The sequence below is a fragment of the Saccopteryx bilineata genome, chromosome 6 (genome assembly GCF_036850765.1).
Source record: "Saccopteryx bilineata isolate mSacBil1 chromosome 6, mSacBil1_pri_phased_curated, whole genome shotgun sequence".
Taxonomy (NCBI): Eukaryota; Metazoa; Chordata; class Mammalia; order Chiroptera; family Emballonuridae; genus Saccopteryx; species Saccopteryx bilineata.
The window spans coordinates 124,437,174-124,452,456 of NC_089495.1; the positions used below are offsets into that span (position 1 = coordinate 124,437,174).

At 48.5% G+C, this 15,283-nt stretch overlaps 1 non-coding gene across 1 annotated transcript; it reads right to left on the bottom strand.

The window, feature by feature from the left end:
* Positions 1–13,454: 13,454 nt before the first annotated feature.
* Positions 13,455–13,530, bottom strand: TRNAS-AGA (transfer RNA serine (anticodon AGA)). Its single transcript has one exon. It is a non-coding gene; the product is annotated as a tRNA-Ser (tRNA).
* Between the last annotated feature and the right edge of the window lie 1,753 nt (positions 13,531–15,283).

The window sequence follows — 15,283 nt, forward strand, 5'->3', positions numbered from 1 at the left end:
AAGATAGGATTTAGGAGGTTTGCTGATACAGGGTTTCAGATTTTTCTGTTTCGCGAGGGCAGGTTTCAGGGTTGGTGTGTAGGATTAGGTAGATTTTTCCAATTTTCTGATTGGTGAAGGTCTGCATGTGGTCTGTAAGAAACTAGTGAACAAACATAAGAGGTAGGGTCCAAAAGTTAGAAAAATAAATAGGAAAGTGAGTGGACCAATGAAAGGCAATAGTCAAGACACCCAGTTTGTGTGAAACCACTGGTTCCATGTGTACGAATTCGTTGGGCTTGAGAGACAGAGAAAGAGAGAGAGAGAGAGAGTAGGAATAAGACAAGGAAGTGGCCAGTCCCCCTGTCCCTAGACCTAATTCTGTAGAGATTCCTAAAGCAACAAGAAGAGAAATTACCTGTATAGTTTGTTTGGTCCTTAGATTGACTAGTGTACTAGAAACTGGAAGAGGCTCATGAGGTGGGATTAGGTTGATATTTGGGGTGAGATAGATTAGGGTACAGGTTTCTGTCCAATAAGTAAGGAGACACATATAGGTGTTAGTCCCATATGAGTAGAAAACCCCTGATTGAGTGAGGCAGGCTGGGAGGTGAATAGAGAATAGAAGAACAAGGGGTCGGTTTCGTTTCTCTGTTTCTGAGCTCCAGATGGTCAGGGTGGAGGAAAGAGTCGCCCTTAGCAGCAGTGGGAGTTGTCAGGATCACAGTGTGTGGACCTGTCCATGTGAAAGTCAGTCCTTGGGTGATGTAATGCTGAAAGTGCCACTTCGACAGTCTTTGAACAGTTTGCTGAGTAACCTGTAAATCCTGCAAGTACTTAGGGAAAGGGTGGTTACATTTCTACTACTTTGCAGTTAGAGTTTAAGTTCTAGTGGCCACTGCTTCTAGTTGGAATTAGCAGCAGGTCCCAAGCCTACAATAGGCATGGGGCATTGAGACAAGAGGAATAATGAAAATATTATACATTAAATAAAGTAATGAAATTAGACTGTCAATACCCACAATAGAGATCTTTGAGGGATAAATAAAACTCAAATATTCAAGTGAGGCATAATAGATGGCCCTTGTGTTTACAAGAAATGAGATTAGCTTATCTGCTACTTGGAAGAAATACTTTAGGCTCATGAACAATGTCCTTGGGCCTTCAGTGGCAATTCCCAGCACTCTGGGCAAGGTCAGCTCACAGGTAGCTGAAGCAGGGCTAGAAGAGACTGAACCCTCCCTCCATGGAGCAAGGGGGCCGCTTACCTTCTCGTGTTTCTCTTTCCACAGCAATGAAGTGTCTCTTGATGGGGCCGGGAAGCCTGGCAGGCTTCAGTTCAATGACTTTTCTTTCCACTCTGGAGCAGGGCCCTAATGGAATTCTATGAAGCCCTTTAGGGCGCTGGAGCCTTTAAGAGCATATGCCAAAAGCTGATATTTCCAGACTTCTTTTAGGCCTTATTTGTCTTTTCTGTTACTTCCTTGGCCATTATAGACCTTAAAAGCCATGCTCAGAAGATCCTACTGAGGGACTTGACTAAGAGAGCAAAATTGGGAGTTCAATGTTTAAAGAAGCCTATTAGACTGAGGAAAGAAAAGATTTGATCTGCAGTGGTAGGTGGTTGGAGACTGCGGAGGGTCTGAGTTCGATTTAGGGTGAGACTTCAGGTGGTGGGGGTTAAGGCAATGCCTACATAGACTACGAACTGAGAATGAAGTTGAGCCTTAGCAGAGAAGACACAGTATCACTTCATAGTGAGGAAGTTAAGAAGGGTGGCGATGTGTCTCCTTGAAGCAGGCAGGGAGGGGCTGCAGAGGAGTGGGTTATTATTGTTATTATTATTTTACAGGGACAGAGAGAGAGTCAGAGAGAGGGATAGATAGAGACAGACAGACAGGAACGGAGAGAGATGAGAAGCATCAATCATCAATTTTTCGTTGGGACACCTTAGTTGTTCATTGATTGCTTTCTCATATGTCTTGACCACAGGCCTTCAGCAGACTGAGTAACCCTTTGCTCGAGCCAGCGACCTTGGGTCCAAGCTGGTGAGCTTTTTTTTTTTTTTTGGCTCAAGCCATATGAGCCCACGCTCAAGCTGGCAACCTCAGGGTCTTGAACCTGGGCCCTTCCGCATCCCAGTCTGACGCTCTATCCACTGCGCCACCGCCTGGTCAGGAGAGGAGTAGGTTATTTATATATTGTAAGAGAATACTAGTTTTGAGATTGCATGCTGCTAAATCCTGAGCTAGTGCCTGCCCAAACAGGTGTGGGCTGTTTATGATCCCCTGGGGTAAGACAGTCCATGTAAAAGGTAAACAGAAAGTAAGAGTCAGGGTGTAGAGGAATGGTAAAGAAGGTATTCTTGAGGTCTAGGACCCTGAAGTGAGTGGTGTTTGAGGGAATTTGTGACAGTAACCTGTAGAGATTAGGGACTACTGGATGGAGGGGAACTATTGCCTCGTTGATTAGGTGTAAGTCTTGTATGAGGCGATAATCCCCTGAAGGTTTTCAAACAAGAAGGGTGGGGGTATTGCAGGGAGAGTCCGTGGGGATGTGTAAGCCTTGATTTAAGAGGTGGGTAATTATTGGTTTAAGGCCTTAGAAACAGACAGTTACACATTAAACAAAGACTTTACATAAAAGTTATGAATTAAGGAATTTAAATGAGCGCACTTTACTTGTTTCAATTAAAATTATACTAGAGATATTTTCTGACAAACAAAAAGGCAAGACGGATTACTTACTCACATAGCTTAATATACAATTCTGCTTTTTTAAAGTTTTTCAAGATGGCAGGGAGTTGCCAGCATAGAGGGGAGGAAGAGAGAAAGCAGATGGATGGACAGTGTGAGCAGCTGGATGGAAAAGAAGGAGGGTCAGAATCTGCAGGAGGAGGAAGAGGAGGGTAAAGTACTGGTGTGGTGCCACATGGTCAGAGGAGTCAAAAAAGATTTAGAACTCTAAGGAGAGGGGAGGGGGCGAGGAGGAAAGAGGCACAGTCACAGTTTGTAAGGAGGGAGGTGGGGTCGGAAAAGAGACAGGCAGAACTGCAGTTTGTAAGGAGGGAGAAGGGGTCAGAGAAGAGACAGGCACCGCAGCAGGAGCCATAGCTTGTAAGGAGGGGGGAGGGAATGAAGAACACAGTGGAGAAGGGAGGGGGCTCTTGGAGGGAAGAGACTAAAGTGGAAAAAATTTGCAGAGGGACCAGAGAGGGGTCCCAAGAGAGGGGTGTCCTCGGGGGTCAGGTAGGAGGGAGAGAGTTGGGAATCTGTGGAGAAGGAAAGATTAGGAGTGGAGGTTTTAGGTGAGGTTTCTCTGGCCAAAAACAGCCTGCGTGTAGAACAGGAGGCACAGAAATTAAGGACAGGAGTGAAGGGAGAAGAAAGCCTGCATGTAAGGAATTTCTGATGCCCTCCCCGTATGGTGGAAGAAATTGTCAAGATCTCTTAGGATATTGTAATGTTAGTAGAAAGCAACCTGGCTAGGTGCTTAGACTTTCGAGGAAGTCCGTAGAAGCTAGCCACTCAGAGTAGAAACCTCCCAAACTGTGAACCTCAGAGAGTAGGGTGAGTCCCGAAGGAGTAGTCTCTGAGGCCTGAGATTGGGAGGAGCCCATGTTCCGAGGGGAGCCTGGCTGGACGGTTTGAACTGGGAGGAGCCCACAGTAGAGGAGACTGGTGAGAGAAGGGGGCGTCCCCGCCTTCAGTCACGGTTACGAGAGGAGAAAATCTCCATAGAGAGAGAGTCTCAGACAGGAGATTGTCACCCCAAGGCTGAGATCCCGGGACGTAGGAGGGTGGCCTGGCTAGGCGCGCCTAGACTTTCATAGAAATCCATAAAGGAGTAGAGGCAGACCACTCGTAGATATGGGGTCTGAAGTCAGAACTGTCTGACCAGGAAGGGGTGTTTTTAGAGAGAAATTTGGAGGCCAACCAGGGAAGGGGAGGGAGAAACTCCTTACCTTTCTGATCTGACAGGGGTTCAGGACAGGGTTAGACTGCCGGCCAATCGACCTACAATTACACGTCCAAACAGAATGAGGGAGTAAGCCCGGGACGAGCTGCCGCTGCCCATTGCTTCCCTGGTTGTAAGTTTGGACGGCAAAGAGGGATGTCCAGGCAGTCAGTACCCTGTCCCAGGTTTCAGCACCAAATGTTGGAATCCATGGGAGTTCGAAAGACCAGAGTAACAGGCTTTATTGAAAGGAAGAAAGGAACCCTGCCGGGCACTTCTTGGGGGAGAAGAGCACCGAAAACAGACCGAGGTAAAATTTTATAGGGTTGGGGATAGCCTCGAGCAAGGGTGTGCTGGTAAGTTCGGCTTTCTGAAATACTCTTTACTGGGGTGATTGACTAGCTTCCTAGAGTTCCTTTGTCCCATGAGCCATTGTCTGGTAATTAAGGGTGGGGTCAGGCAGCCAAGCGGAACAGCAAAAGGGCAGTTTGGAATTCACGTATATATCATCTGCCACTGAGCCATTCGTGTGTGTGAGGGGCTGAGTCAATCTAAGGTACAGTTGAGTTGGGTCTGGGTTTTGATTCCCATCGCCAGTCATGTCAATGTTTTGCAGGTGGGGTCAGGTCTTTCCCTTGAGTGCTTGGGAGAGAAGAGGCTGGAGTGAAAACTTTAATGTGTGTGTATACGAGAAAAGGTAGGTGGTGCATACCTGACAGTAGGTGGCATGTCAGGGCGCATTGAGGGTGTGAACATGGTGTGTGGAGGGTGAGAGCTATGGAACAGGAGGCCATCAGTGTGCAGAAAGGGGAAGTAATTCTCAAGGACCAGACACTTATCCTTAAACCTTTAGATGTCACAGCTGCAAGTGGTGAACATAACAAAGGCTATCAGCCTGACGAAGGGCCCTCTCCACTGAATCCCATGCCTCCAAGGGTCCTGCAAAGATTCTCAGGACTCCAAGTCAATTGGCTGCTGCTGCATGTTTGAAAAATGCTATAATCACAGCCCCAAACCCTACCACATGCAGCTTTGTTCCTCCAGGGGAATTAGCCAGATAGCTGTGTCCCAGCCTCACCCACAAGGGGGCCTCCCATAAACCCACTCTGCTCTCTGCCTGACTTTGCACGGAGCTTTTCAGCTGGCTTCTGTCAGCTCAAGGCAGCCTTTGAAAACCGGGGAAGCCGAAGGAGTGTGTGTCTAATAAAGTTGGAGCTTTGATTTAGCAATTATTGTAATCCACACTTGTAATTTAAGGGCTTTCTTGTCACTCTTTGTACTCCTCTCTCTCAAAAAGTACTCAGCTTTAATAGCTTTGGCTTTCATGCTCCCAAGGCTGGTATTTGCCAAGTCCCCTCCCCCACTCCCCACCCCAGTCAGCTGCAGGGCTCAGGAAAGTGTGGGGACTATATTTGTGCTACTTTTCAGGGATTGTAAAGGTGAATGGGATGTTTGGCAGCTCTCAGGAAACGGAACTTGCCCTTTGCACACCCCAGCTCTGGGTCCTGCTCCACCCCTTATCCCCGGGGTAGACTGAAGCCACTGAGAGCTGTCCTCTCTGACAAAGCCGGTCCCCTGGCTGCACCCCCACACACACACACACACACACACACACGACTTCCACTTCCACTCCTTTGTCTTGATTTGGGCGTTACCTGTGTGTTTATTTAAGAAGTGATTTTTCGAGAGCTTCCCTGTGTTGAGCACTATGCTCCCTATAGGGCATCTGTTGGGCAGATAGAGTATATTATGCTCACTTTGTTAAATATGACGCTGCCCACGAAGAGGCCGTTGCCCAGGTGATATTAATGTGTGTTGAGAATCCTTGTAGCCTGGGGCTTGGTTTTGGGATTAAGCCTTTCCCATCCCATTTTGATGTGGGGTGGTACAATCCAATCATGCCTCAGATAAGTGTCTTTGTATTAGAGACTTCCCTACTTTGTATATTGGATTAGAGGTTGTGAAGCTACAGTATAAAGTGGGGGCGGAATGGGAGTTTGCGCTCTTGGTTCCTGAGATTATCATTAGAAGAGAGAGCAGAGGAGAGCAGAGTAAAGCCACGTGGAGGAGGCCAGGAGAAGCAGCCAAGATGGCGGAGTGCTGAGTGAGATGCCAGTTTGTGTAGAGTTTGTATCTGGGATAAGGAAGGAGATGGGGAACAGAGGTGAATAAGTCTGGTGAGCTAGAAACCTTTGATTCTAGGAAACTCGGATAAGTCAGTGGCTTTGTGAGCACTGAATGTGATTGGGTTTTGGAGCCCGGTGTATGTTTTTACTTGCCTGCCGGGTGCAAGCTAGAATTAAAGACTATGGCCCACCAGTTTTTGGCTCCGTTGTTTCTTTACCAACTGTCCGAATCCAATGCAAACCTGCATGTGAACGGCCATGATGGTGGCTCCTGGCTTTACATTTGGCGTAGTCGGCAGGATTCGATACAGATTGGCAAGGAGCCTTTGAGTTGTGGAGTAGAGGACTGGCTAGTGTTAGGGTTCCCCATGGCTGTCCTTTTGGGGATTGTAGGCTGGCTGACTTTTACAGCCATGCATGAGGAAACCGAGAGCTCTGTGGAAGAGGCTGCCCGGGACCTGCAAAACCGAGCAGTGGAAGGAGCTGGAGCAAATGCAGGAGAAACCGATGCTGACCCAGAAGCTGGAGGAGGAGGCCAACCAGGTGTTTGAGATTCGCCTGGAAATGGAGCAAACGCTGGAGGAGGATTCAGAGGTTCATGAGTTGCAGCTTGCTCTGGATGTTGCGGAGAGCCAGCAGCGGCAGGAGGCCGGGGCTGAGGCTGAAGCTGAGGCCGGGTCCGGAGCTGCAAGGTCTGCAGAGCAGAAGGCGGCGGCAGCCCGGGGCTTGAGCCTGGCAGTGGGAGCTGGTGTTTTCAGTTCCTCTTTGGAGGATGAGGAGAATCGGGCTGGAGTTGTGATCTGCAGTCTCCAGAAGATGGAAGCCCAGCTGGAAGGAGCACCTACTACGGCCCTGGTAGGTCTGCGATTTGGGGGACATAGGATGGACGTTATCATGCTCTCCAGAGCCAAGATGGAAATGCTGACTGCCATTGCCACATGCCCCTCTTTGGGACAGTGTAAGACCTGCGAGGATGGCAGGAATGAGGGGGGTGGCTGAAGCCCCATGTGTGTGGACTGATTTCCTGGACTACGACCGGAGTGGGCATTGGCTCCTTTGTTGGATGGACTTACGGATTATGGATTTTGGACAATGTGAAATACCCTGATGGGGGTGGGGGGTGGCTTTGCTGGAAGCACTCCCCTGCCCCAGGAAGCCTTTCCCATAGGCCGAGGACATTTTGCACTTTGGGCAAAGTGCTCAGAGACTGGTGAAGTGTACCTTTGTAATTGTTGAAACTGTATGATTTTTGCTGTTGTAATCTGTGTAATGCCTAATTTCCTTGCACAGGAATGCTGGTGATGTAAATTGTGGGTAGTAAAGTGAGCATAGGGGTGGATTGTTGGGCAGATAGAGTATATTATGCTCACTTTGTTAAATATGACGCTGCCCATGAAGAGGCCGTTGCCCAGGTGATATTGATGTGTGTTGAGAATCCTTGTAGCCTGGGGCTTGGTTTTGGGATTAAGCCTTTCCCATCCCATTTTGATGTGGGGTGGTACAATCCAATCATGCCTCAGATAAGTGTCTTTGTATTAGAGACTTCCCTACTTTGTATATTGGATTAGAGGTTGTGAAGCTACAGTATAAAGTGGGGGCGGAATGGGAGTTTGCGCTCTTGGTTCCTGAGATTATCATTAGAAGAGAGAGCAGAGGAGGGCAGAGTAAAGCCACGTGGAGGAGGCCAGGAGAAGCAGCCAAGATGGCGGAGTGCTGAGTGAGATGCCAGTTTGTGTAGAGTTTGTATCTGGGATAAGGAAGGAGATGGGGAACAGAGGTAAATAAGTCTGGTGAGCTAGAAACCTTTGATTCTAGGAAACTTGGATAAGTCAGTGGCTTTGTGAGCACTGAATGTGATTGGGTTTTGGAGCCCGGTGTATGTTTTTACTTGCCTGCCGGGTGCAAGCTAGAATTAAAGACTATGGCCCACCAGTTTTTGGCTCCGTTGTTTCTTTACCGACTGTCCGAATCCAATGCAAACCTGCATGTGAATGGCCATGATGGTGGCTCCTGGCTTTACAGCATCTAAGTCAGAAAAGACAGGATTTGCAGTCTGGTGGGGAAGACATATGAAGGTGTTAATAACTACAGTACACTGCAATCAGGCCGGGCTGTGGGGGAGCCACCAGGACCAGGATGGGCTGAAGGTAAGGGGGGCAGACAGAGCCCAGGGCTGGGGCCAGAGCAGCACTGTGTGGAGGATGGTGAGTGTTCAGACAGGGTGGGTGGGTAAAGCTGCTCAGAGGTCAAAGGAAGGTAAGTGCAGAGAGGTGGAGGCGGGTGTCTGGACATTGGCAGGGGAAGGGCGGGAGTGCAGCAGGGATGATGCTGTGAAACTCCCAGGGCTGCGCTGAGGAACTCGAGGGGTTTGGTGAACCATGGGGAGGGACTAGAGACTTTTCTGAAGGGCAATGCCAGGATCCAGTTTGCATTTAGAACGGAGCTGTGCAGAGGAGCCTGTGCAGGAGTGTGGATGGCCTGGGCCTGAGCTTCTAGGGCAGGGGACGTGGGTCGAGTTGCGTGGGGCTAATAAGAGCTCGGAAAGAGGCCGGTGCACTTGAAGAATGGAATTTATTTTTTTAACGAGAGAAATGAAGTTTTAATTTGGCTTAGAAAATGTCTAAAATTTAACTTTACTTAAAATGAAATTGCCAACATACCAAACAGCACAGTTCTAGAAAGTGAACTTTATGAGGTGCATGAAGACTGTTGATGGGGAAGGAAGAAGGGCAGGTGAGGAGCTGGTAGGGTAATCCGCTGGGAACCAGGTGAGAGGCCTTGAGGATCTGGCACAAGGCAGGGGATGGCAGATTTGAGAGATCTATAGAAATGAGAGTTGACTACTAACTGGGTGGAGGAGGAATCTTAGGTGTCTTATGAATGTTTTAGTTGTGTGCCTGAGTGGATGGGGATACATTTATCAGAAAGAAAAACAGCACACATCTGCGTGTGTGTGTGTGTGTATATGAATATATAGATAAAATTATAAATATGTATAATATCTATTAAAATATATACAATTATAAATATATATTAAAATATATTTTGTATATTCTGTATAAATATATTCTATAAATATATGTGTGAGTATATTTTAGATATAATAGGTACTTATTATATACATATATAATATAGTATATACACACACATACAGTTATAGACCATAGAGTAAGAGAAAGCAAATAAAAGATTAAAAATAGTAAGTTATGATAATACAGTTAGGACTGCACATTTCAGTTATAGCAATGCATGTAAATGGAATAAACCTGTTGAAAGAAAAAGACTCTATCTAACATTGGAGATGTATCCCTACCCAAATGTTTATAGAAGCTGTTATTTGAAATAGACAAACTGGAAACAACTCAAATGCTTGTCAGTAGGAGAATTTTAAACATTTATACAATAGAATACTACTCAACAATGAAAAATGAACCACCAAGACATAAAAATGTGTAGTTCTTAAGAACATTATGCTGAAGAAGAAAAGCTTAGCGCCAAGGGCACGTACTTTTTGATTCCATTCAGATGAGATTCAGGAAGAGCTCAGCCACGGGGATGAGTGTCTGGCGATGAGTGTCAGGTCTGGTTGCCTGTGGGGAGGTGGGGACCCACAGAAAGGGACCGGAAAACTCTCTGCAGTGGTGGAAATAGTTCACGGATTTCTGGTTTACGCATGGATCAAAGCTCATCAAATTTTACACTTAAGGTCTGCACACTTTACGGCAGGAAAATTGTGCCTCAATAAAAACTAACCAATAAAATAAGCAAAAATATCTGACTATCTCTATTTTTTTTTAAATAGGGACTTTTAAATTATTCACATTATTTGTGAAACTGATATTGATTTGTTTGGACTTACTTGTGCTACCTTGTTTTATATTTTAAAAAACAGCATACTTGCTATTTCTTCTTCCTCAATAATAATATCGAAAGCTTTGAATTTATTTCTATATTCAACTTTGGCTGTATCTTATTGTTTTCTGAATAGTCTGTAATAGGTTTTGTTTATTGGGGGTTTTTCTTTTGGTTTTTTTTTTAGAGAGGAAGGGAGAGAGGGAGAGAGAGGCATTGACTTGGTATTCCACTTATTTATGCATTCATTGGCTGCTTTTTTGTGTGTGACAGAGACAGAGAGAGGGACAGAGAGCAGACAGAAAGGGAGAGAGATGAGAAGTATCAATTCTTTGTTGTGACTCCTTAGTCTCCTTAGTTGTTCATTGATTGCTTTCTCATATGTGCCCTGATGGGGGCGGGCGCTACAGCAGAGCAAATAACCCCTTGCTCAAGCCAGCGGTCTTGGGCTCAAGCCTGCGACCTTTGGGCTCAAGCCAGCAACCATGGGGTCATGTCTATGATCCCACGCTGAAGTCAGCACCCCTATGCTCAAGCTGGTGAACTTGCGCTTGAGCCAGCAACCTCGGGGTCTCGAACCTGGGTCTTTCTCATCCCAGTCTGATGCTCTATCCACTGCACCACCACTTGGTCAGTGGTGGTGACCATTGGCTGATTCTTGTATGTGCCCTGACTGGGGATTGAACCCACAACTGTGGTATATAGGGATGACACTAACCAACTGAGCTACTTAGCCAGGAATAGGTTTTGATTTCCTTTCTGACTCAGTAATTTCTTAAGAGATGGTCTAAATAGTTCCAAATCATTGACTGTTTCTTTTAGGCTTTTGTTTAAACTTGACTATTAATTTCCATTTCACTTTTTAAAAAGTCATGGTTAAAACATGTCCTGTACTCCCTCTGCTTTACGGAATGAGACAGAAAGCAGTCTATACCCTGATTTGTGGAAGCATTTTTTGGTTTATTCTAATGGCCTTGAAATGTCCCCTAGTGGCAAAAGACTATTAAAAATTGTTGCACACATAAATCTTTTATTCTTTTTATGGAGGCCAGCAACCGGGGTGCGGTAGGTGTTTAACGTTCCAGAGCCAGACAGTATTTGCTGACTTTTGCTGTAAGTTCGGCCATGTGCTCCTTTCCTGGATTTAATTCTGTCTCCAAGTGAGCAGAGTAGACCTTCCTGTTTGCTGAGAGAGAGTTTGGTGCCCGGGCCCTAAATATCTGTCATTGGCTTCAGCTAGCAAATGCAGCGCCCAGCACACTGATACTTTCACACCCAGGTACAAAGAATCACCTCTTGGTGGTGTCCTTAGATGGGAAACCTGGCCACAGTGAGAATGGAGTTAAAGAGTTTAGGGCCCTGGCCAGTTTGCTCAGTGATAGAGCATCGGCCTGGTGTGTGGATGTCCTGACTTCATTTCTCAGCCAGAGCACACAGAAGTGACCATCTGCTTCACCACCTATCCCCCTTCTCTCTCTCTCTCTCTCTCTCTCTCTCTCTCTCTCTCTCTCTTCCCTATCTGTAGCCATGGCTGGATTGGTTCAAGCATACTGGCCTGGGCACTGAGGATGGCTCTGTGGAGCCTCTGCCTCAGGTTCTAAAAATAGCTCAGTTGAGAACATCAGCCCTAGATGGGCAGAGCATTGGTCCCAGATGGGGGTTGCCTGTCCTGGTCAGGGTGCATATGGGAGTCTGTCTCTCTATCTCCCCTTCTCTCACTTTGAAAACAAGGGAAAAAAATTGATGTATTCAAAATACTGAGGTTATGTCAGGAAATGTGTGAAGTCAAACTGCATATCTTTTAAAAATAAATATCTTTAACAAGGGAATAAATCCATACCACCACAAGTAACAAGAGAGTCAGATGTTATGGTTTTGATTTCTTTTTTAAATTTATTGATTTTAGCAAGAGAGGGAGAGAGAGATAGGAGCATCAATCTGTTCCTCTATGTTCCCTGACCAGGAATCAAACCAGCAACCTCTGTGCTTTGTGGATGATGCTTTAAGCAACTGAGCTATCCGGCCAGGGCATGGTTTTGACTTTTGAGAAGATCATAAGGCCTGTATCTCAATTGTTTTCATTTTTTACCTGGGTAAGACATTCCTTATCAGATTTTAGCTGTAGGTAGATAGAAAAGAAAGAGGTCAGAAAGATCCACTCTGGAGGTGCAGTGTCCTGGCCCGGCTGGTCCTGAAGCCATCTGGGAAGTGGCTGTGACATTCAAACATGTTTAAGCTCAGGTCCCAGGTTTCCCTCCTGACATTCAGGTTCAGCCTCACATTTCTCCTTAGACGCATCACTTTTGTTCTGCCAGGTTTCCATGGCAGTGGCCCCCACCAATGCAGGACTTGGAGTGAGAGGGGGAGTTTTGAGTGGCTCTGGCAAAATATTTTGGAGAACAGTCTGCTTTTAGCGACAACAAGGCCCCGACTTGCTACACTCAGCCCAGTTTCACGGACAGAATGAACCCGGGAGGAGCTCTGAGTGCCCCCATACCCTTGGCAACCTCATTGGGCTCAAGGCTGAGAGCCCTGTTGGAATGTGTGAAATGGACTTCACATCCGTGCTGTGGTGAGCAGATGACGCCTGTGCCAGGGTCCTCCCTCCTCACCCATGTCTATGCCATTCCCAGCCCTGGAGGGAGAAACACCAGACACGTTCCCGCCGTTTCCTGTCCTCCGCCGTGTGCACACCTCAGCCTCTCCCTCCACAGCCCTCCCCTCTCCCATGTGGATCTTCACTCGATTAATTAATATCGCATTCAACAGAGCTTAATTCATGTTCTTGTAATATACAAGATTTAAAAAAAAATCCTACCAAGAGGGCAGTAACAGGCTCCAGCTTTCTGGACAGGAGCTGGTGTGATGAGCCCTGAGGAAGATATTGTCTCACTCCCCTGCATCTGCCCATCTCAGGGCATGAGACTGCTTACCATGGCGAGCAGCATGCCCCATGCCCAGAAACCCCACAGCTCCTTTCCTGGAGACGGGGCAATGCTGCAACCCTCACAGGCAATGCATCTGGCAATCAGCAGCAAGCCACTACCCCCAGACACATTTCTGGGTGGATCTGTGGAGGGGCTGGGCTGCTCTGTCCTTCCCTCTGCCCTTTGGCCTTCAAACACCACCTCCATTCCAATATAGATGAACTTGCCAACCACCCTCTGCAATCATGGGCAGAGGAGAAGAGGCACCTTTGGGGTGATGTTGCCTTTTTTTTTTTTTTTTTTTTCCATTTTTCTGAAGCTGGAAACAGGGAGAGACAGTCAGACAGACTCCCGCATGCGCCCAACCGGGATCCACCCGGCACGCCCACCATGGGGCAACGCTCTGCCCACCAGGGGGCGATGCTCTGCCCCTCCGGGGCGTCGCCATGTTGCGACCAGAGCTACTCTAGCGCCTGAGGCAGCGGCCACAGAGCCATCCCCAGTGCCCGGGCCATCTTTGCTCCAATGGAGCCTTGGCTGCGGGAGGGGAAGAGAGAGACAGAGAGGAAAGCGCGGCGGAGGGGTGGAGAAGCAAATGGGCGCTTCTCCTGTGTGCCCTGGCCGGGAATCGAACCCGGGTACTCCGCACTCTAGGCCGACGCTCTACCTCTGAGCCAACCGGCCAGGGCTGTTGCTCTTTGATTAAAGGGAGATGAATGCAGCTGGAAGTCCAGCATGGTGGGGGCTGGGGGTCGGGGCAATTCTGCACCCACTATTTCTGCATAGCGAGTCCTATCTGTGCACCTAGAGGGCAGAGTCTGGGCACCAGAGCATCACTCTCCTGCTGCCTGCTTTGCTCAGAGCCCAGACAATGCCCATGGATGTGAACATGGTCTTAGGGTCCAAGGGGCTGGTCAAGGGCTCTTGTTGCAACCAAATCCCTCTCTTGATGTCCTTCTCGTGTCCTGGGTGTGGTCCCTGGCTCTTGCTCCCACTTTACAACATTTTGGAAGAGAACAAAAATTGAGGGGAGCGTGCCATGCCAAGTGGTCACCCAAGGCTGGTCACCTTGGCAGCTACAAAGTGCCTCGTTCTAACACAGGGCCCTGCCTCTGTGCATGACTGCTCCTGTCTGGGGTCCAGTATGGCCAGAGAGGGTTTCTCCTTGTTCCTCGACCTCCTCACTGCTCTTTAAATGTCTCCATTTCTGCAGAGCTGCTTCTGCTGGCTCCCTGGTCTGCGTTGCCTGCCTGTGAAGACACTCAGTCCAGCTGCGGCCAATAGGTGCCATTGCTATTGTGGGTTCTTCCAGACCAGGTGGGAGGAACCCAATACCATCCTAGTGCTCTGGCCTGGTGCCTGAGCCATACTTGGTCACTGTCAACTGCCATTTCCTACCTCCATTGGTCCCTTCCCTTCACTACCCCCTTCTTACCCAGCTTCCCAGAGTGTAGTGGGGGCACTGAGGGAGAGAGGGACAGGGAAGGAAGTCCCCCACCACCCAGGAGGCGCAGGTCAGCTAGGACCATAGCACAGAGCACCCCAGGAGGCGCAGGAGACACTCAGGGGCTGGATTGTATGTGTCCTGACTTGGTGCAGAGCTGGAAACATCCAGGTGGCAGCGATGATGATAATAACAAGTGAATAAAACAGGATGACAATAACACATAAACTGGGGCAGGGCCCTGGGGAGACGCCCTGGGAAGATGCCGTCCCCCTCTGAACTGGGTCCCAGCTCTTCTCTCTGCTGCCTGGAACCCAGGGTCCACCCTTCCCGGGCGTGCCTGGCCGCCTCTCCTGATGCTCCCACTTGGAGCCGTGCTTTGCTCTGAGGCAGGGGTGAGGCCCCAGGAACCATGTCCTTGGTCCTGACTACTCTGCTGGCCCTCGGAGAGCCAGGAGGGCAGAGCTGTGGGCCACCTGCCTGGTATCACTGGACGGCTGTTTGCCTTTCAGTCCACTGCTGCCCTGGCACAGCTGGAGGTCAGCACAGCTGAGGAAGATGTTTTCAGGAGAGTGGGTGATTTGACCTGACATCTGTCATATAGACGCTGGCCTGCTGCCTGCATCCCCCCTGGGAGGTCACTCCTGGAGGGGGGACCAGCCCCTAGGAGCTGAGGATGGCCACTAATGAGCCAGGGGAGGGGCTGGCTGGCAGGGCCAGGCAGGTGCAGCAAGTGCCACCCCCAGCTTTCTGGGCCCTGGCGGTGCTGCCCTCTCCCCCCCACGCTCCCTTATGGGGCTTCTAATGTTGATCCTGGAAACCACCTGCTCTTGTCAGGACAGTCCTTCAAGTCTGCAACTTTCTGGAATGTTCTCTCTGACTTTGAGGCATTTGCTTGCTTTATTATGGAGGGAGACCCTGATGGGGAAGGGGAAGGGGTGCTCATGCCAAGCCTGGGACTACCCAACAAATGCCCCTCTGGCTTGGCTAGCTCGGGA